General features: G+C 42.5%; 1 long non-coding RNA gene across 2 annotated transcripts; it reads right to left on the reverse strand.

The window, feature by feature from the left end:
• Nucleotides 1-4,026: 4,026 nt before the first annotated feature.
• Nucleotides 4,027-10,232, reverse strand: LOC126489476 (uncharacterized). 2 transcript variants are annotated; one of them, XR_007588929.1, is made up of 5 exons: nt 10,134-10,201; nt 9,523-9,550; nt 9,232-9,340; nt 8,306-8,509; nt 4,027-7,849 (listed from the first exon to the last, which is right to left on the reverse strand). It is a non-coding gene; the product is annotated as an uncharacterized lncRNA (long non-coding RNA). The 2 variants fall into 2 exon arrangements; XR_007588930.1 differs by lacking the exon at nt 9,523-9,550 and having other exon boundaries at nt 10,134-10,232.
• Between the last annotated feature and the right edge of the window lie 11,001 nt (nt 10,233-21,233).

Below are 21,233 nucleotides of genomic sequence, written 5' to 3' on the forward strand. Positions count from 1 at the left end.
CATTTTTGAGAGATGAGGTTTTTTTTTTTTTTGTGTGTGTGTGGAAATAAAAGCCAAAAGTTTAAGGGAAGTGTAAAAGTTTCTAAAACATCCATCTTTAAGAAAGGGTGGTATGTGAGTGGAAAGAAGTATTTTAAACGAATATGGGACTAATATTCCAGATGGATTCAAAAGTGATTAGCATTATTTTAGAATTAATGGGCAAGATACCAAAGGGCAGGAATAATTACATGAAACAAAGACTAAGCTTTGGACATGTTGCCAGAAGGCTAGCCTGTTTACGCATGACTATTTCTCTTCTCTTTTGTCTTTTTCTTCCTCCTTTTGCTTGTGTGTGTGTCTGTGTGTCGTAGGAGCTGCGGGCTGCATTCCTGCCACCTGGCTCCCAGCCACCTGGCTAGCTTATGCCCTGAAATAACAACACACAAACTGTATTCTTTTAAATGCTGCCTGGTCCATTATATCTAGACTCTTCTGGCTAACTATCATATCTTGCTTTAACCCATATCTAATAATCTGTGTAGCACCAGTCTTACCAGGAAAGATTCAGCATGTCTGACCTAGTGGCTTGCTCCATCAAGTCTGCCCTGGAGAGGAGCGGCATGGTATATGTTTCACTTCCTCCCAGCATTCTGTTCTCTTTACTCCACCTTCCTAATTTTCTGTCCTATCAAGGGCCAAGGCAGTTTCTTTATTAACCAATGAAATCAACTCAAAACAGAAGACTCCCACATCATGTGTGTGTGTGTGTGTGTGTGTGTGTGTGTGTGTGTGTGTGTTGGTGCATGGCATGGGTTCAGAATTCCATTCATTACTTGGGGACGTTTATCCAAATGTTGGCTCACCCCCTTAGAGTAACAGAAAAGTCTGACGCCTCAAACACCTATGTATCCATCTCCTGTCTTCCTATCCAGCTATGTTTCAGCGTGTACCACTCTTTGCTGAGTATACTGTGAACACAGCTCCAAAGATGATGCCAGCATGGTCCCATCACACCTCCAGGTAGTGATGTCTTCTTCTCATGTAAGGTCATGTTCTAGTGTACGCATGGAATTGGACATTCTTAGATATCAGAAACTCTACATTCTGCATCCAGTCTTCCCTTCTTTGTTTGCTCACTATGTAGCCTTGGCTGCCCTAGAACTCATTTTGTACACCAGGCTTACCTGGAAATTATATAGACCTACCAGTCTCTGCTTCCTGAATGCTGAAATTAAAGGCATGTGCCACCATGCCAGCCTGTAAGAATCCTGTCATTCTTACTTGATTTTAAAATTAAAATTATGTCATCAACTGTGAATAAAATTCCCAAGGTATTATTTTCTTATTCTACAACTTAGTTTCTTTATATGCACTAATCTAAGCCTTATTAAATTCACTACAGGAGAGAAGGCAAAGAAAGAGAAATTAGACAAAGCAAGCAAATATTTAAGAGCATTGGGAGGTCTCCGTATGTCATACTCAGAAACCGAATGTTAGAATTCAAAGGACCTTAAAGAGCGTGATCCAGTTTCTGTCAATTTCCAGTTGTGGAGCTATCCTGGGGAACCTGAACACACACTTATTTGCAATCTCTGAGCTTCACTGAGTAACAGAGCTAGGACTGGAGTCCACGTGTACTGATATTAATCTATGACGTCAAACCATGCTACGTAAACGTTTGCTCGCTCTTCGTTGCAGAGGAAGAAACGAGTGTTTTGGGTCCATCTGGGATGAGCATGGCAGCCTGGGCTGAAAGTATTCCCACACAGAAAAAGACAAGTTTGCACTCTTACGAGGAAACAAAGCAAAAGGAGGGGGAAATAACCTGAAAGTAGAACGGAATTATTAGAGAACTGGAGAGGAGAAAGGAGAAACAAGTTGGGTGGGTGGACATTATTAAAGAAGTATGTATTAATGACTATAACTACCCTAATGAATCACACTAATTTGTACAGTTAGTGTGTTTTAGTGGTTATAATAAGAAATAAATTTTTAAAAAGGATGTGCTCCTCACCCCAATAGCTATAGTTCAGGCTAGATTAGATTAGACAAGCTCCCCCACCTATGATGTAGACCCCAGGCAATACCACAGAAGAGCAAAGAGCCTCTTGAGAGAAAGAAGCATCCTATAGGGTTTCCTTGTCCATAAAAATGTTTTGTCTATCAAGCTTAGATTCTTATCAGACCCCAGCATCAGCCCTGAACCTCAGCTCTGGGGAAAGGAATCTTCCGTAAAGAGTTGGCACTTGACCTTGCTGACTGGAGAAGTGTTCATACATCATGGAAATTTTTTTAAGGAAAAGGAATAAATTTATCTTAATTCTACTCATTGTGTTTATACAGTGTGTCTCCCACGAGCTTCTACTGTAAGAAGAAAATGTAGGAAGGAAAGAAATTCTTTGAAGAACATACTGTACAGGCCCCTGTCCTGGGCTTACAGATGAAAATGCAAGTCCCTCAAATGCCTCGAAAGCACTGAGTAACTGCCCACTGCCATGCGAAACCAGGGTTGTGTGGTCAGGCCAACTCCTGGACTCTTCTCATGGAATCCCAGCTCTTCTCATCCTTAGAGGTGGGGTGGAATTTACCTTCTTTCCCAGCACTTCAGCTAAACTCCCACAGAAACAGGCTGGAGATGACTGATGAACAAATCAGAAAGTAGGAGTCCACCCACCCCCAGACAGCAAGAATTGAATTTATTCAATGGGTAGAAGTTTGTCAGGGAGGATTTGGAGCATGACAATATATTTTTAAATTGTCATAAATGGCTTAATACTTGGATTAAACCATGAGCAGAATAAAATAAAGATAAATACTAATGAGTGAAGGAGATATTGACTTGATCCGTTTTCTCATCTGGGAACGTTGTTGGAAGCAGCTGAAGAGAGGTGTTTGCTAATTTGTGTGAGACCAACTTTCTTCAGGCATAGTTCCTCTGGATCATTGTTATTCCTCCTTTGGCTTCTACCTCTCTTAGTCCCAAGCATAACATACTCATGTCCTAAACTTTTTCTATTGGCATTTGTGTGCTGAACTTTGTTTTCCTCTTCAAGTTCAGACTTTGAACTTGTCTGAAGTCTTCTGTCATTCCACAGCCCATAACCTCTCTCTTATGGCTTGAGTCCATTCCTCAATCTTACCCCTCCACCATCAGATCATCAGCCCCCAGCCTTCAGCCCCATGGGTACTTAGAAAGAAATGGATCCATCTTCAGAGATTTCGGCTGTCACTAGCTTCATCCTCTCTCTCTTAGACGGCTAATGATGTTTATAAATATGGGATCTCCAAGTATCCTTTGGGACAAAATAAACCTTTCTTGGGGTACAAGGCCTAGTCTTCTAGGAGTCTCTATATCTCCTTCCCCTGGAAATCTGCCATCAGATAAGAACTGGAAGACAATAATTTAGGCCAGAACATTAGATGCTGAAGTTGACCTCCAGCCTGACCTGTGATCCTCTAGTCCGTGGCCTCATTTTCCTGCTCACTGTTATCCTGTGAGAAAGCAGAGATATTACAGGTCACTGAGGCTCCAGTTAAGGAAATGACTTTTCTGCCATGATGCCCACTGCTTCATCTCCGAGCAAAAGCAATCTCCTTAGCATGGATCCTAGGCTTCATCTATTCCTCCTCTCCGGTCCCATCTCCTACTACTCTCTAACTCTTCACTGATTTCTGATTTTCATTATTTTTTTCTTTCCTAAGGAATAATTTTCAAAAGTTCAGAACTAACTTCATAAAACAGAAACTGGATTATTCATTAGCTAGAGATGCATTAAGCTGTTAAGACTGACTCAAAGCAAAATATGAAGACCTGGGGTGTGAATGCAAAGACTGATACAAATGATCCTAAGAACTCACTAATAGATCAACAGCTGACCAATAGCCTGTAAGATTCCAAAAAATATCTCCGTCAGTAAAAAGGACAAACTGACTCACCAGCACAAAAATAGACCCAAATTAATAAAAAAAAAAACAAGAATAAAAAGAAGAAATGTCAAAACTAACATTACAATAAAAAGATTTATAGTGGTATATTGTGAACAGATGCATATAAAAAAACAATTAACAACTTACATGGAATGGTACAGCTCCAGAAAGATGATAAATTCTAAATGCTTACTTGAGATGCAGAAAACAAACTAAATGAGTGACCCAGAGTACGGCTAAGTCAGTCAGTTTCAAACTTACCAAGCATTCAAAGAAAAAATTAAAGTCAATCTTCAGGATTTTTTTTCAAGCAAGGATAAGAACACAATGAATACTTCTCAATCTGTTATAGGAGGCTTAAATAATTGGGACAGCGTATGCAAAGACATTATAAAAAAACAACTGACCAACAATCTTTATAAAGAAAGATCAGAACAAAACTTAGCAGAATACTACCAGACACCGGCAAATTGAACTGTGTAAAAAGGAGTAGGCACTGAATGTAAATGGGACCTAACCTAGAAGTGCAAGGTTCATTTAAATATACCATGTTGTAGAATAAAAAAGAATAAAAAATTAAAAGATTAAAAAAATATGCTCATCGATATGTATATGGGAAAAAATTGACAAAACTTCAACACCATTACATAGTAGCAAACAAATGGGAATAACTTTCATAACCTGGGGAAACTATTTATGAAAAAAATCTATAAGTTCACATCATACTTAATGTTAAAAACTAAATATTTTACTGTAAGGTCAGTATCAAAACAACAATGTTCATTCTTGCAACTTTTAGTCAATACTGAGATGGAAGAACTAGCCAGGACAATAGGCAAGAAGAAGAAAAGGTTGTGAAATTTTTGGAAGTTAAATTAAGATATAGGTGCTGCTTACAATGTTATTAAGAATAAAAGACCAAAATAAAGTTAATCAAACACATTGAAAAACATACAATAAAAGGAGTGGGAGACATACATAAAGCCATCATAGTGTTTTAAGATCTAAGAAATCTGATTTTTATAGATGTTCATAGATCAGAAGACTTAAGATTGCTAAGATGGTCAAGCTCCTTAGTTCCATGTATACATACAAAAATATACCTATCATGGTGTCGGTTAATACTTAAATTCAGGTAGAAAGACAAAAGACCCAGACCCAGACAAAATTAAAAGTACTTTTGAAAAATAAGAGTAATTTTGAGAACCCAGACACTCCCAAATTTCAGAATTCTCTATAAATGTTTAGTAACAAAACAGCACAGTGCTCACATACAGACAGATGCAGAGTTCAATGAAATAAAATTGGCAATCAACAAACAAACCCATGCATTTATCACCAATTCCCTTCAACAGAGGTGCAAAGCTAACTCAATGGGGAATGAAACCCTTTCTGGAGGAGAGACAGTTGAGTCTCCACAGACAAAGGGTGAATTTGAATCTTTGCCAGTTGGTACACACAAGAATATTCTTTTTATTACTTTTTTAAACAAGCATATAGACAAATGGGTCACATTGTGTCATTTTCATTTGTACTTTGTTGTTGATCAGCTTTCTGTAAGAAATAATTCCTTTTGGTTTCTCCTATCAAAGGTAGCTTGTTTGCAAAGGACATTTGGTAAATTTCCTCCACCTTTGATCTCCACCACCTCATAAAAATTTCATGCAAATATTTTGATCTCCCTGAATGTGGCGGTTTGAAATAGGCTCATAGATTTGAATGCTTGGTCACCAGAGAATGGCACTATGATGTAGGATTCCCCTTTGTATGCTGTGAATATCATTGGTTAATAAAGAAACTGCTTTGGGCCTGTCGTAGAGCTATAGGGGAACAGAGCTAGGTGGGGAAAACTAAACTGACTACTGGGAGAAAGAAGGGTGGAGTCAGAGAGAAGTCATGGAGCCGCTGCCAGGGACAGACATGCTGAAACTTTGCTGGTAGGCCACAACCTCATGGTAATGCACAGATTAATGGAGATGGGTTAAATTAAGATGTAAGAGTTAGCCAATAAGAAGCTAGAGCTAATGGGCCAAGCAGTGATTTAAATAATATAGTTTCTGAGTAATTATTTTGGGGCTGAGCAGCCAAGAACCAACAAGTGGTCTCCTCCAACAATTCTATTAGAAGGTGTGGTCTTGTGGTAGCTGTGGCCTTGTTGGAGAAAGTGTGTACCTGGGGTTGGGCTTTGGGGTTCCAAAAAGCTCAAGACAGACTCAATGTCTTTCTCTTCCTGCTTTTGGCCAATCCAGATGTAGAACTCTCAGCTCCTTCTACAGCACGGTGTGTGCCTACAAGCTGCCATGCTTCCTGCCTTGCTGATAATAAACTCAGGTTCTGAACTGTAAGCCAGCCCCCACTTAAATGTTTTCCTTTATAAGGGTTGCCATGGTCTTGGTGTCTCTTTATGGCAATAGAACATTAACTAAGACACCTACCTGCTAAACTTTTGTTTATACAGAGTACCCTCCCACTACCATTTCTGGAACTTGGCAACCTGGAGCTATGAACCTTTTCTCCCTTTTCTTCAATTCCTTTGCTCTGATTTTTTAAAATCTACCTTGGGGAAAGACACAGGCAGGACCCATGTTAGGATAAAAAATCAAATGAACTCACTGCACCAGTTTGCTTTCTTGGCCATTTTAGGTTCTGAAACATCCTTTTTACAAGAACTGCCCTGCAGAGCTACTTCCACTCTGTCCCCATGTTCCTCTGTGCTACTGTGTGCCTGTGTTCACTCCTTGTGGCTTTCTAACATTTCTGTTTCAGGTCTGCTTGCCCTCTTCCAGCCCTCCACCCCGCCCTACTACTGCAGAAGTCCTTATTACACACATGCATTTTTCAAAAACACACACATACACACACAAATCAAAAATCTAAATGTAAACACACAAAAACTCACAGAAGAAAGCATAGTAAATGTTCATGAGTTTTGCTTGTTTCTCTTTTCTGTTTTCTTTTTTTTCAAATGAGTTCTTTGATTATTTCCTTTCATGTTTTCTTTGAAAGTATAAGCAACAAAAGAATAAATGCATATGTGGGTAAAGTTGGAAATTTGGTTATCAAACAAGAGCATCCACAAAGTGGGAAGATGAATTCATAATGGTAGGAAATAACTCTAAACCATTTGTTTCCTTAAGGGTTTCTTCTCAGGATATATAAAGAATTCTTAAGATGCAAAAATAAGAGAAACATGTTGAACCATCAAAGAATGCAAATGTGCATTGTGTTAAAAAAATGTAAAAATGGTCAGTTAAGCATATGCAAATATGCTTGGTGTTTTTAGCCATTAAGGAAATGTAAATCGAGACCATACCAAGAAATCCTCACACCGTTGGAATGGCTTCAACAGGGTAGAATTCACTTATGTACCCATGAACAGTATCCTTTGTATTTCTTTGGGAAAGAACATGTCTTCCCATGAGTTGAATCCTAACCCTAAGAAATGGCCAAGAACTGAAACAGTAGATGCTCCATCAGAAAGAACAATGAGGCAATTCCCCGAGGAGGCGGTTCTAGCTTTGAAAGCATGTTTTCATTCATGTGTGCAGGTCTTGGGAGTCCTTCAAAAACCAAGCGTGTTTTATCCACAGCGTCTTGCCACTTCTCTCCATCCCAAATACTCTTCCCTCTTTTTACTTTTTTGTTTGACAGCCACCCTCCAAAACTACCTTCCAACATGAAATGTCCTCTGAAGGCTCATGGGTTTGAACCTCACACGCCAGCATGTGGTCACTGCTTTTGAAGATGGTGGAATTGCTAATGTAAGTGGCTTAGCTGGTAGAGGTGGGGCCACCATGGGCTGGGTCTGAAGGTTGATTTACTTTTAGTGTTGGCTGCTCTGTCTGCTTCCTGGTCTGCCACCACACGAGGACTTCTGACACATCCTCCTTCCACACGGTGTTGTTTCTCAGTGTCTTCACTGCCATGATGGACATAAGGTCTGAAATTGTGAGTCAAGATCTATTCCCCTCACATTTCTTCTGCCAGTTATTATATCACAACTATTTGAAAACAGTCAACTAGCTCCTTCTCCACACAATATATGTTATTTATTGCTACTTGTTGCTATTTAACAAATTATCCCAAAATCTGTGGGTTTAAACTATATATACATACATACATATATATATATACACACACACCCACACATACACACCCATATGTATGTGTGTGTGTATAGAGAGAGGGGGAGGGAGAGAGGGAGGGAGGGAGGGAGAAGAGAGAGACAGAAAAAGAGAGAGAGAGAGGTAGGTAGGTAGATATAGGTATATACCTATAGCTATATATCAACATAGATATAGATTTATGTCTATATCTACATTGGATATAGATATATCTCTATATAAATTGGATTGTCTCAATTGTTTTCCAGCTCAGGGACCTGGAGTCAGTTTACCTGGGTGGCCTGATCCAGGTCCTCATTCCACTGTGGTAAGCTCAAGACGTTGGCAGGAGCTGCAGGTATTTTGCAGTTGGACTGGAGCTGGGCGTCTGTTTCCTGGATGGCTCCATTCCACAGAGTTGGCAAGCATTTGCCATTATTGCCACATGAGCCTCTTTATACACTGCTTGTGTATCCTTGACACAGCACTAACTTGACCTACGGCAAACAACCCAAGGAAAAGAAGTAGAAGACGGCACTTTAAGCACTTAGCTTCCAGGGTTATGTATCATTCCCATTCTTTTTTTCTGTAGAAGTCACTAAACACAGCCACCACTTCCCAGCAGACAGAGTTTAGGATTTACTTTTCAAAGGAAGGGTTAAAAAATTCTTGGGAAACTCATTTTAGAACCTGACAACATGCTCCACATAAACACATCCTCCTGTCTGGTACTCTCTACTGCCTTACTCAATTTGTGTTTTGTATATAAACATTATTATCATTATATCTAATTGCCAATCTTAGGACTTAAGATCTATGACAAAGGGACAATTGCAGTTTTCATTCTAAACACTCTGCATCTAGAATAGTTACAGGATGGTTTGGCTCAGTGGCCACCTAGTTTCCCAATTCGAAGACTGTGAGTGAGGTGCCATGCCCCAGGAGTTCAGCCAGGCATGGAAAGCACTTACAACATTTCAAAACCTAATGTATCTATTTCCCAAAGTTTCATCTTAAAGGAATTCCAATGATTTAATGTAAAATCACCATGAGTTTCTAGCTGAGGAAATGGGGGCCTTCATGGTCCTTCAACACAATCACTCCAGTTGAGGGCTCTCTACTTCTCAGGCTCATCACAAACTCTACTGACCAAAAGTTAGTGATGTCTTTTCTGGTCCTGCACAGGAATAAGCTCACAAGGACAGCAACAAAATCTTACCTCTCATCCTCTCAAGAGTCAGCATGGGGCTTTGGGTAGCGGCATATGTCTTTTATCCCTACAATACACGGGAGTGACCCAGAGCCAGAGTTTAATGCAAGCACTCCATCTGAGGTTAGGAAGAAAAGACCCCACAGGTTACCTTGCTGACTTTATTTACTCAGGATTTAGCAGCATTCTTAGAGCTACATGTTGATGCTCCTTGGCTTTGGAGAATAGGGAAATCCGAATGCAATTAGGAAGCTGACAGTAATGGAAAGTACACAGGACTGGGAGGCCAAAATACATTACCAATTGCAGAAAGCCTCGTTTTCCATACCTATAAAAAGGCAGAGCCAGACTGATGAGGGTAGAGATAGCGTCCAATTCCTATTTTGGTTGAACTGTATTAGAAAGCATGGTGATATCCTAACATCTCTAGAAGAGTCTTTGCCAGCTTCTTACCAGAAACATCAGCTAGCATTGTCACGAGTATTGCCCCTCTCTCTCTCTCTCTCTGCTCAGGACAATGGGATGAGGATGTTACAAGAAAGAACCCACACACACAAAAGACTAGAAGTATCCAAGATGAACTGCCCACTTCAGTACCACATGAAGTAAGAAACAACTTCAGTAGATAAGGTGAGCTGCCCCTAGCTGTTTCTTTTCTCTAGACCATTGTACGGTCAAGAGAAGCAACTTCTCACACTGAGGGCAATGCTAACCAGGGGCATGTTCACTCTACCAGCTCATAGCAGGTGCGCCATGTCACCCTTCTCCTTGGTGCCCTTCAATGAGGTTCTTAAATCAAGGACAAAGGAAAACTTTAGGAAGCAGTGGAGCCTTAGGAACAAACCCATTAACTTCACTGTCCTGTCTGCTGGGACAGAGAGTGGTGAGGACGGGACAGGGACAGAACTCACTGTTTGTCCTCTAGTTAATTTTCAGAGGGAACAAGCATCTGAGGATTTTCCAGCTGCATTCCTGCCACTGCAACAAGAGAACAAGTAACTGTGGTAAAGAGGACAACAGGAACTCTGTTGAGCCCCGCCTCCAGGCAGCCCCGCCTCCAGGCAGCTAGCTCTCTTCTCTGCAGTGAAGGCAGAAGGGCAAGAAGGAAGGAAGCCTGTGTCTCTTAGTAATTTCTGGGAAATCATCCTCTCTATAGGTTTGGTTCTGAGGGCTGTTAGAATCCAAGCAAAACTCTTTTGAACTACTGAAGGAAGATCTTTAAAAACTGGGGGCAGAAAGCTCAGCTTTTCATTTTGGGAACTGTGGTCTATGTAAGCTGATGTGTGTGTTGTGTGTGTATGTGTGTGTGTGTGTGTGACATATATATGTATATATGTTCTATAGAATCCTAGATCAGAACCAGGAGAAGATTCAGGGCTATAGTGCAAGACCTCTCTTGTTTTAGACAAAGAAATAGCACTTTGAGGAGAACGGATGCATTCACCACAAGCAGAGTACACAGTGGTTCTGAGCACTGGCTATAACTGCTGGTGAAGCAAAGGAGGCTGGAGAATGGAAGAACACAGTCTAGATCATTAGATTATTGGATACTGATCAATTTATGGGATTTAGTGACTATTAAATGGCAGTGGCAGGAGGTTATAATAGAGTCCAGGAGGTCCTCAAGACTGGCTATATTTTGATGTCATTTATCAAAATGACACTGGGGAGGGAATGGGTCAACAGTTTGAGACTCCATATCCTATTTCTAAGAGAAATTCAATTACAATGCCCAGTGAGTGCCTAAGCATGCTTCTTAGGGAAAGGGCTTAAGACAATATGTAGTGATGTCAAAGTCCTGGGAGCAGATGAAACTTTACAAAAGAAATTGTCAAAGAAAATGGAGGACAAAGTATGTGGATGCTGGAGAAGCAAAGTGAAAAGGTACTAGGGCGGCCAGAGGGTAGCAAAGGGCCAGGGCCAATCTGCAGCAGGGCACTAGGGAGGACGGAGGGTAGCAAAGGGTTAGGGACCATCTGCAGCAGGGCACTAGGGAGGATGGAGGGTAGCAAAGGGTTAGGGACCATCTTCAGCAGGGCACTAGGGAGGACGGAGGGTAGCAAAGGGTTAGGGACCATCTTCAGCAGGGCACTAGGGAGGATGGAGGGTAGCAAAGGGTTAGGATAACTTACAGCAGGGCATTGGAGCAAAGGGAAGCCCACTCCAGGATCCAGAGATGAGGAGACCATGTTAGCTTAGTTACACTTTGGAACATAAGTCTCCCCTAGCCAGAAAAAAGGCAGGAATGTTTTCAATGCCCTTGCTTGGTATTGCTCTCCTCAGTTCCCAGTGTGAGGCTATGGGTTTCCAGAAGTCAGTATTCTCAGCTGGAACTCAAGGTGAACGCCTCTACACTCAAGTTCCACTCAGTTTCCCCATATAGTCCATCCATCCCAGTTTTAGTGTCCCACACCAAGAATCTAACATGTCGTTATGTCTCTTCAAGCTGGTACATGCACTGACATTTATTAAACCTCCGCTACCTGGACCTTTTCCTGTTTGCTGGAGTTAGATAGAGCCTTGTAGAAATAAAAGATGTAGAGAAAATACAGGAAAAGGCAGAAAACAGCAAGGAAGCGGCACCAGGAAAAGAGCTGAGGAGACAAGATTATACTTTTGAAGCATCCATTTCTTCCCAAGATGAACAAAGCATCATTAGCAAATAGGCGTGAGTTTCTGCTTTGTGCCTCGGTTCAATTAACAAGGAATACAGTGTCCTTTTCCAAGAATTGTTGGCTCTCTGGGAGAAGGCATGAACAATGAACAAACAGGCCAAGACTTCGCATGGCCTCTGCAAACTGAAGGGCCAAGGGTCGGAGGAAGGGGGAGTAAGAGCATTGGGGTGAAAGTCAGTGAGATCCGAGTTTTAAATTCAGTCCTGGCTGTGAGGTTAACTCCACTGAACCGTTTCCTAAGCAAAGTCTAGGCCAAGCCTATGTTAGACACAAGCAGCGAGTAAGACACCATTCCTAATGAAGTAAAAGCCCTGTATGACAGAATAAGAATGCAGGATTTACAGAGGGAAAGTGAAGCTGGGGGAAGGAAGAATGGAGTTTGAAAGATGAAAGTGAGCTTTAAGATGCATAATTAATAGCCAGGCAGTAGTGGGGCACGCCTTTAATCCCAGCACTCGGGAGGCAGAGGCAGGCGGATCTCTGTGGAGTTCAAGGTCAGTCTACTCTACAAGAGCTAGGACAGGCTCCAAAGCTACAGAGAAACTCTGTCACGAAAACAACAACAACAACAAAAAAAGCATAGTTAATAGGAAATGCCTTATGTAACAGTACCCTGGGCAAAGCACAGAGGCTAGAGGCATATGGTAGGAGCCCTGAGCTTTCCTTTTCCCCATCAGGTGGGAACACACAGACAGGAGGAGGCCCTAAAGCTGGGGATGAGAGAAGTAACTGCACAGACCTGCGCACTCAGAACTGGGAACCCAGGGCAGGCTCTACCCCATAAAGAGAGGGAAGCCTGTCTTTCTTTGTAAAGGTCAAATCATGCTCGATACTGCTAATTTGACAAAATGAGAGCTGCGAGACCCTGGGAGGACAGGAAGATTGCTGCCTCAGCCCCTCCCTTTCTGTGAGCTTCCTTCTCATCTACTTAAGAGAGACCAAGCCAGCCGACCCCACAAGGCTCCAGGCTTTCAGGACACGCTGGTCAAAGTTTAACTAGGTGAGGCAAATGGAGAACTGACAATTCTTACCAGGGGAAAATGCCACCCTGGGAGAATTTGGTGTATGCATGTGAGTGTCTACATGCCTGTGTGTTGTATGTATGTGTTCATACATGTACATGTAAAGGCTAGAGGCTAATGTGAAGTGTCTTCCCCCAGCACTTCCCTCCTTAGTTTTTGAGACAGGGTATCTCAGTGAACCTCAAGCTCATCGATTCAGATAGACTGGCCGGTGAGCCCCAAGAATCCACCTGTCTCTACTTACCCAGTGCAAGGATCACAGGTATGCAACCCCACACCCGTCTTCATTTTTTTTTAAATGCCAGCTTTTTTTCTGTTAATGTGGTGCTGGGTATTTGAACTCAGACCCACACACCTTACTGGCAGAACCATCTCCTTAGCTCTTTGTGCTAATTTATAAAAATTGTATTACAAGACTTTTCCCAACACTTCTTACTATTTTTAAGATTTTTAAGTCACGACTTTCTCATTTTCCCTGTGTTTAATGTCAAGTGGGCCAAATGCATTCAAGGGTCTTAAAAACAACTATCAAGATACTTGGGCATTTAGTAAACAGATATGAGAGAAAATACCAAGCCCTTGGAGTCTTCATTAGGATGCCATTTCACCCTGGCAGTCCCCAACATCCCTTGCCTTGGCTTCCCCAAAGTTTTAGTTCTCCAAAACATTTTAAAAATGAGCAGCTATTATTAACATTACCTATCCTTTTATTTATTTATTTATTTTTATTAAAAGTTGTACCAAAAATGCAGAACATTGCCCAGGTATGCATTGATCTCCAGAAGTAGGGACTATCCCAACGCACTTCCCCTCACTCTGGTTTTCCAACAAGGGTTCCAAGAAGGGTTGGAAGGTGATCAATGGGCTTCAGATTATTGCATTTTTTTGCCTTGCCAGCTCCTCAGGAGGCATGGGAAATAAGATTGCAGTCTAGACCTCAGATCTGTACACTGCCAAGGACTCCCCCAGCATCCCAATCCTGCATCCTTCAAAAGGGTCTGCTCTGGCAGGGCCCATCCTCTTGATTTCAGTTCAGTATCTTGCCTGCTTGGGCAAGGATACTTACACCAAGTGTGAGTATCATGCAGTCTCAATAAAGAGTGATAACTTCATGTTACTTACTTTCCTTCTGAAACAGTTGACTAAACTCTTCACACTTAGTTTGTGAAACAATTTTACCTGAAGCTATCTGGAAAATGTGTATTTATATTCTGATTTTTTGTTGTGAGATATTTTGTACCCATTCCGACACTCATGAGACTGTCAATAAAGTTTACTTTGAATCAGAAGGCAGAGCTAGCTACTAGCTGGTCAAAATTAGCCATAGAGGTTTGGGAGGACCAAGGGCATATAGAGAGACACAGGACATTGTAGGGAGGAGTTTAGAAGGACTCTTGGCTCTTTTAGATCGAGGGATGAAAGAGAGGTCACTAGTTGCTTCTCCACCACTTCTCTAATAAATCAGGTTTTTCTTCCAATATCTGACCCCTGAGTTCTTATGGATAAAGAATAATTAGACAGATGCTTCATCTGGAATCCAGTGTGGGGCATGAGACCACGAGGCAGCTTCTCAATGCTGGCTTTGCAGCTACTGGGGTCACTAGAGCTGACTTTCCCTCCCTCCTCCCAGGCCCTCCGCGAGAATCTGGGGCTTTCCCATTGCAGCCTCTCTACAACAACCTCCAGCTGCTGCCCATCTCAGTCCCAAACACCATAGGCAAGCCAATTAAGAAGGAAAAGGTTAGATAGAACTTCTGGAGTTAGAGAGGACTCTGGGAAGAAGAAAGGTGGCATCACCAGCCAGACACAGAGAGGAAACAGGAGGCCCAAGATGGAAGAGAGGTAACACCACATGGTGGAACATAGATTGATATAAATGGGTTGATTTAAGTTATAAGAGCTAGTTGAGACAAGCCTAAACTAAGGCCAGGCTTTCGTAACTAATAATAAATCTCCATGTTGTTATTTGTGAGTTGTCAATCCCAGTGAAAAAGAGCTGCTTCACTTTCTTCTTGAGTACTAGATAAAGATGAATCTACATTTGTCCAATATAGAGATAACCATAATTTCTATACTCCCTGTTGTATGGCCATGCAGTCTAGGATAAAATGATTGGGAAAGTATGGTGTGCTGCTTCCTCGGCTTCAATCATTCACTCATTTGAGAATTCATCTGTAATTCAACCTCTGAGGTTATCTTTCTATATTGGCAATTTGGGAGTAAAGGCCACATATCTCACCCAGAGCGAGAAGTCCAATCAAGAGAGTAGTTCATGTCTGACAACACTGATGTGTATATTATAAACCATCAAGTACTCTATAAATTGCTCTTGACTGAGTTTCGTGGGTTATTTTTCCACCCAGTTTAGGATACTAAGGTACAACCCTGTACCCTGTGGATCCAAAGTTCAAAAGCCAATTACTTACCATTCTTCTCATTCAATTAAGAAGTAGTATTCAGGACATGAATATAGATCAAATAAAAGAAATATGAAGGATGCCATTCAAACACAGATTGATTCCTTAGTCAGGGTCCTACAATACACACAGGAAAGTCCTGGATAAGCAATTTTATGTAATAGTATGGGACTCCTCATCCTGACAAGGTGAGATCACCCACCTTCAACCAGAGTGAAGAGAAAATAGCCGTGGTGGATCACGGAACCACCCAGCAAGCGATTGGGTAAGACCCTTGCTCTCTGAGGATTCAAGTGGTCAATATGCATGCATGAAGACCGGACCCACTATGCTGAAGACCTCACAGCACACTTTTGGGTCTTCATGTTGCTTTGGGATCTTGATGGAAGACTTACTTTGTGATGGAGCAGCACTTGTCAACTAGAGTTTCCACTAAACTACTGGTGAGATACATAATTAGCTAGATTGTTGTCCGATGGAAGGGAGAGTGATCTAGAAGAGACTAGACCAATAAAAAAAGAAAGGAACAGGTCAGATGTAAGCATAGCATGGGCGTCCACCTTCTGTTTATTTAAACTAAAAAGGCCTTTTCTTCTTTTCAATGCCAAGTCAAATGATAAAACAGAAAGGGTTAGTGTAACACCGGCAGGTGAAGAAGTTGATGTCTGTCAGCCTGGCTTCCCTTCATAAAAGCTTGCCAGACACTTACCCCAGCCAAACCCCTTTAAAGATCCAGGCATATCAAACATCTTGGAGCAGGCCTAGGCTGCTTCTTTTTGGTTGACTAACATCTTGCTTTGTAACCCAGAGCAAGTCATTTCTCTCTGGAATTTTCCATCTGTAAAATTATATTACAGCTCTAAAATTATATTATAGCTAAGAAGTGACCTACTGAAGGGCAACAGATCCCAGCACTTTCAGCACCCTGGTATTGCACTATAGTTACTCAACCTGGGGTCATGACAAATGATTCTTTGGTCGTGGAAAAAAGGCTTGTGTGGCTACAGCTTTGGGTTGTGCCTCCGTCCCAAGGCCAGGAAATTGACTTTCTGTTTTGTATTAACTTTTGTTTGTTTATATGCTGTCTGTTCCTTCTTTGTTAATTATGAAGAGTGGAGGTAAAAGAAGAGGCTACTGACCCTGAGAGTACAGAAAAAGACTTCAGTCCTGCACTTGGGCACTTAGCTAGGCAAGATGTGCCTCTTGATAGGTAAAGAATGGATGGTAGCCAGCAATGCAAATGGAAACAACAAAACAGCGCGGGGTAGGGAGGATAACATAACATTGAGATCATAAGCCTGGACCCATAAGATTCCCACGACCAAACAAAGGACCCAGACAGTAGCAGATCCTTGCAGTTAAGAGCTGGAACCAGGAAGTGAATTCAGGCACAGTTGGGTCTTTCAGGCCACACTTGAACCTACATGGTCCTACAGGCAATTCCAACCTGTTCTCCAGAAATAGGTATTGAGAGCTGCTGCTCAAGCCGCTCTGAAAGTACAGCTGGCAGACCCCCAGACACCAGAGATTTCACCACTGTCCCTGGTATGTTGGCGGGCCTCATTTCTCAGCCTCTTCTGACTGTGCCGACCTGTCTGCTTTGTCTGAGAGACTTCCACCGTGTTTCTGAGAAATGCTGGCAAGTGAGGAGTTCCTGCCGGCCTCTGGTCTCCCTCAGTGCAATCGGCTACACAAAGGACCTTGTTCTCTGCTTCTGCCTTGACGGACAGCCCACCCACTAGTCTGCAGCTGGGAGAAGAGCCAGTCAGGCTGGTATGTTCCCTCCATTCCTCCCCCACTTCCTCTCAATGCCAACCCAACTAAGGCTGGAGTACCACCTGAATTTGGAAAGACCAAGGCCATTCTATGTTGAAGCAGCAGAGATTTTGAACTTCCAGAACATTCTGTAGTCACGTCCAATGTTTGTGGTCCCTGTTTGTCTGTTCTTTCCCTTGAACTTCAGTATCATACAGTGTTCCTATGGATCAGAGTAACTGAGACACTGCAATTCTCACCATACATGATATGCGTGCACACACAAATACATGCACACAATAATGCGTGCAAACCTCATGAGATCCACAGGTAAAAGTAAACAGCATTGAGTTACTTCTCAAGCTACATACTGACACCCTTTGCTTCTGTAATAAATGATATAGCCTTGGTTTTAAATGGTGTTTAAAAACCATCAAAGCATCGAAGCACAAAGAAGGTAACAGGAGACACCCAGTAATCTGTCATTAACATAACTCTCTTTATATTTTTTAAAAATTAAAGTAAAATTATTAAAGAAATTTGCTTGAATTCATTAAAGAAAGATTATGATCTTACAGAATCCCTAATATCAGAAAAATATTCATTTATCATAGCAGATATTACTTACTGAAAAACTTGTCTTTACTGAAAACCTTAAGACATGGCAATTCATTTTTCTTCTATTTCTTAAAACACAATACTACAACTTGTGTTTTTATGTTCTGTTCTTCAAAAATAAGATCAGAACTCATGACCAGATGTTTCCATTATTCTTTATATCCTGTGTGTGTGTGTATGTATGTGAGTGTGTGTGCTTCTGTGTGTGTGCCTGTATGTGTGTGAGTGTGTGTGTGTGTGTCCATCATGACAAAGCTCCCCTCTTACCCTCCAGCTGGAGCAACTGTGTAGAAGAGGAGACACAGTGGGGAAGCCGAGGAAGAGAGGAGCGGGGGCATCACAGTACTGGGGAAACCCATTTGAAGGAAGGCAGTTCGGCTTTCTCCCTAACTTCTCTTTCAGCAGCTGCAGGTGAAGAACTAACTTCATTAAGATTTTTAGCAAATTCATCTTCTTTCCACAACCTGCCCTATCCCATTGTGACCCTTACGAAGCATCCTGAGTGCCGTGTGTTCTTATAAAGCTGTAGAAAATGCAAAGAAGCCGGCACAATGCTCACAAAGCAATTGGGACAGAGCAACACTCAGTCCAGGGCACCATGGCTGCATGGCTGTTCTAACCTGTGCTCACACATCCCCTTCATCATTTTGGGAAGTTCAACAAAAACAAGTCAAATGTGCCTGTTACTACCCTTGTCGTCGGGTAGAGAGGAAACTTGGCCAATGCTTGCTACCTGAACCTAAGAACACACAACCACGCCCCAGCATCCACACACAAACCAGACACAGTGCTGTGCACCTACCATCTGGCAAAGCAGAGACAGGAGACTCACCGATCAGGCAGACTAGACCCATCAGCACCCAGAGCCAATGAGAGAACCTGTCTCAAAAACAAGGTGAACAGATTGGCCTGTTAAAGAATCTCTAAATTAAATTTAAAATAATTTGAGTTGCCATACTCATCCCCGTGTATAGCTGACACTCTCAGGGGACCTCACAGGTGCAGTAATGTCTAATTAAAGATGTTAAAGGGAAAAATAATGTGAATGACTCCAAGAGTGACAACAGATGACCTCTGGCCTTTGTATGTACGCACACGCATGTGTACATGCAACACACACTCCTTTAATAGCCTACGCTCCCAGACATGCCGTATTTTCCTATTCCAGGGGCATGCCCCTTTCTTTCCTATCATTTGATCTCATATCATTTGATCATCCTCCATTCCTCCCTCCCCAGTGTACTCTGGGATTGTCATAAACACTGGTGAAATATAGTCCTCTCTCAAGGATATGCTTGCCTGGCTTTTATCCTCTCTTGTGAGATCATGTGGGGCCGGGGGGGAGATGAGCAAACAGAATCAGGATGTCCTGCAAGAGGAGAGGAAGGCAGAGAGGTCCCAGTTCACTGACACTTTGGGAATAGCCACACTAGGTTCCGGGACCCTGCGAGAGGTGGGAATACAGGGTAATGAGAAAGACTGAACACTCTCTCCCCTGAATTATCTCCTCCCTGTTGCTTTCTTTACTCCTGAAAGCAAAGATGGAGAGAAAGTTAAACTTGAGGCATGGCTATGGCACCCTTTTAATTAGTGTCCCCAAATACCATGGGCAGCAGATTCAGCATCGCACGGCTTGGAATAAGGATCCCTTTAGATATAATTTTCTGACTTGAGCCATGATCTCTTGATTAGTAATGCTGAGTCTGATTATGTGTGCCTGTACATCTCTACAGACGGTCAGATAGCAATTAGGGTGTCAGTCCCCAAGGCTGAGTGGTGGGGACGCAGGGAGCACAATAAGAAAAGAAAACACACGGTGTCTGGACATCGGTCTAAATAACGACAGACAGCAGAGAGATGTCTGCAAACAGTCTTTGCTGTGCCCAGAGTCAGACAGATGGAGGAGGCATAGCAACAGAGCTCTGATTGGATGGACCTGTGACAGGATAAGCCTATGCCGAACGCTCTGAGCTGTGCTTCTTCAGGCACAGAGCTGTAGCAGGTCCCTGCCGGTCCTGCAGTCACACTCTGAAGCTGCAGATGCTCTTCTGGCTAACAGGACTTGTGGCTCCTGAAATCTGAGGCTGATGACTTACCATTTAACACTCCAGTCACAGCCTGCTCTGACTGTGGACTCGTCTGCATGAACTCACACGGAAATCGTGTCTTCACAGAGTCTAAATTCCTAGAGATGGGCTTTTAGAAACAGGCCTAACCCGGTTAGATTATTCACTTCGAGGAAACTGGCCGGGGACTTGGGCTCCTACCCTAGGCATTAATTACTGTGTGGGACTATTAGAAAGACGGCCATTATCTGCTTCGTATTGACTATCTGCTTCACAAGGATCCACCATCACCAGAAGCCTAGGGACAAAGAAACAATTATAGCTCCGCCTTCCTGATAAGGCAGCTGAGTTAAAGACCTATCCAGGGATATGAAATCCGTACCTGTGTTGGGATATGCACTAATTAACTTATCAGTCAGTAGGACTCATGTGGCAGCTACAGGCTGACCTGTCATGCTACTGTGGAATGATGAGGGACAAGAAGGATGGAGATTATTGCTACTTTAAAAGAAAGAGAAAGAAGTCCGTGGCCCCAGATTTCGAAAGGCCCACGTGGAACCTTGGTAACACTGCTCCTGTGCAGGAGGCTTATCTGCTTTAGTTCCCTTTCTCAGCCACGAAGCAGCCTTAAGGATAGCTTCCTACGTAGGTTACCTGCCTCTCGACTGCAAGGGCTGTGTATACTAAGGTAATGGCTGTATTTTTAAAAACTTCAAAATCTGTATCACATCACCGAAGGCAAGTTCTGGTCCCTGTCTGTTTCAGGGAACCAGAAGAGGAAAGGTATGTCAGGCCGGGATGCTAGGAAAATAACCTGACTGCCCCAAGGTGGCCTAGAGGAAGCAGACAGTAGATCTAATCAAAGTCACCTGACTTCATTCTCTCACCCCTTGGAAGGAGCCAAAAGGACATACAAAACAAGGTGGGGATGGGGGCAGGGTCAGAGCTCCAGGTAGATTTAGAAGGAACTGGAAACACAGTAGTGATGTCACCAGCCAAAACCTGGCAGAAGCTGTGAGCCTCTCAGAAGAGCCCCAGGAGGCACAATCAACACTGACTTTGTGACAGCTCAGTAGCATGGCAGGTGCATGACCAAGGAAGAAGCTTATACCTTATTCCCATGTATCCGAGAGTTTATAGTTCTACTTCTGTCCTCTGGGATTTTCAATATTAGCAACAAACCCAGAAACTCAGTTTGATCCAGAGAAAGGCCAAAATGATACTGGTAGGACCCCAGATTAAGAAGTAAATGTGTTGTCCCCAATGGCCATTGACACTAAAGACCAGACATTCACTGCAGTGGGGATCAATTGTAATCTAAATATTGGAATCTATATATCACATTTGTTCAGAATATCTCATTCACTTCTTCCATCATGACATGTGTTCAGATAGCTCCTTGAAAGGAAAGGAACCTCTTTAAATGCTAAAGTCCTGGCCAACAACACTACCACACAC

Source organism: Alexandromys fortis, unplaced genomic scaffold (genome assembly GCF_014885135.2).
Source record: "Alexandromys fortis isolate MF-2015 unplaced genomic scaffold, M_Fortis_MF-2015_v1.1 scaffold_220, whole genome shotgun sequence".
Classification (NCBI taxonomy): Eukaryota; Metazoa; Chordata; class Mammalia; order Rodentia; family Cricetidae; genus Alexandromys; species Alexandromys fortis.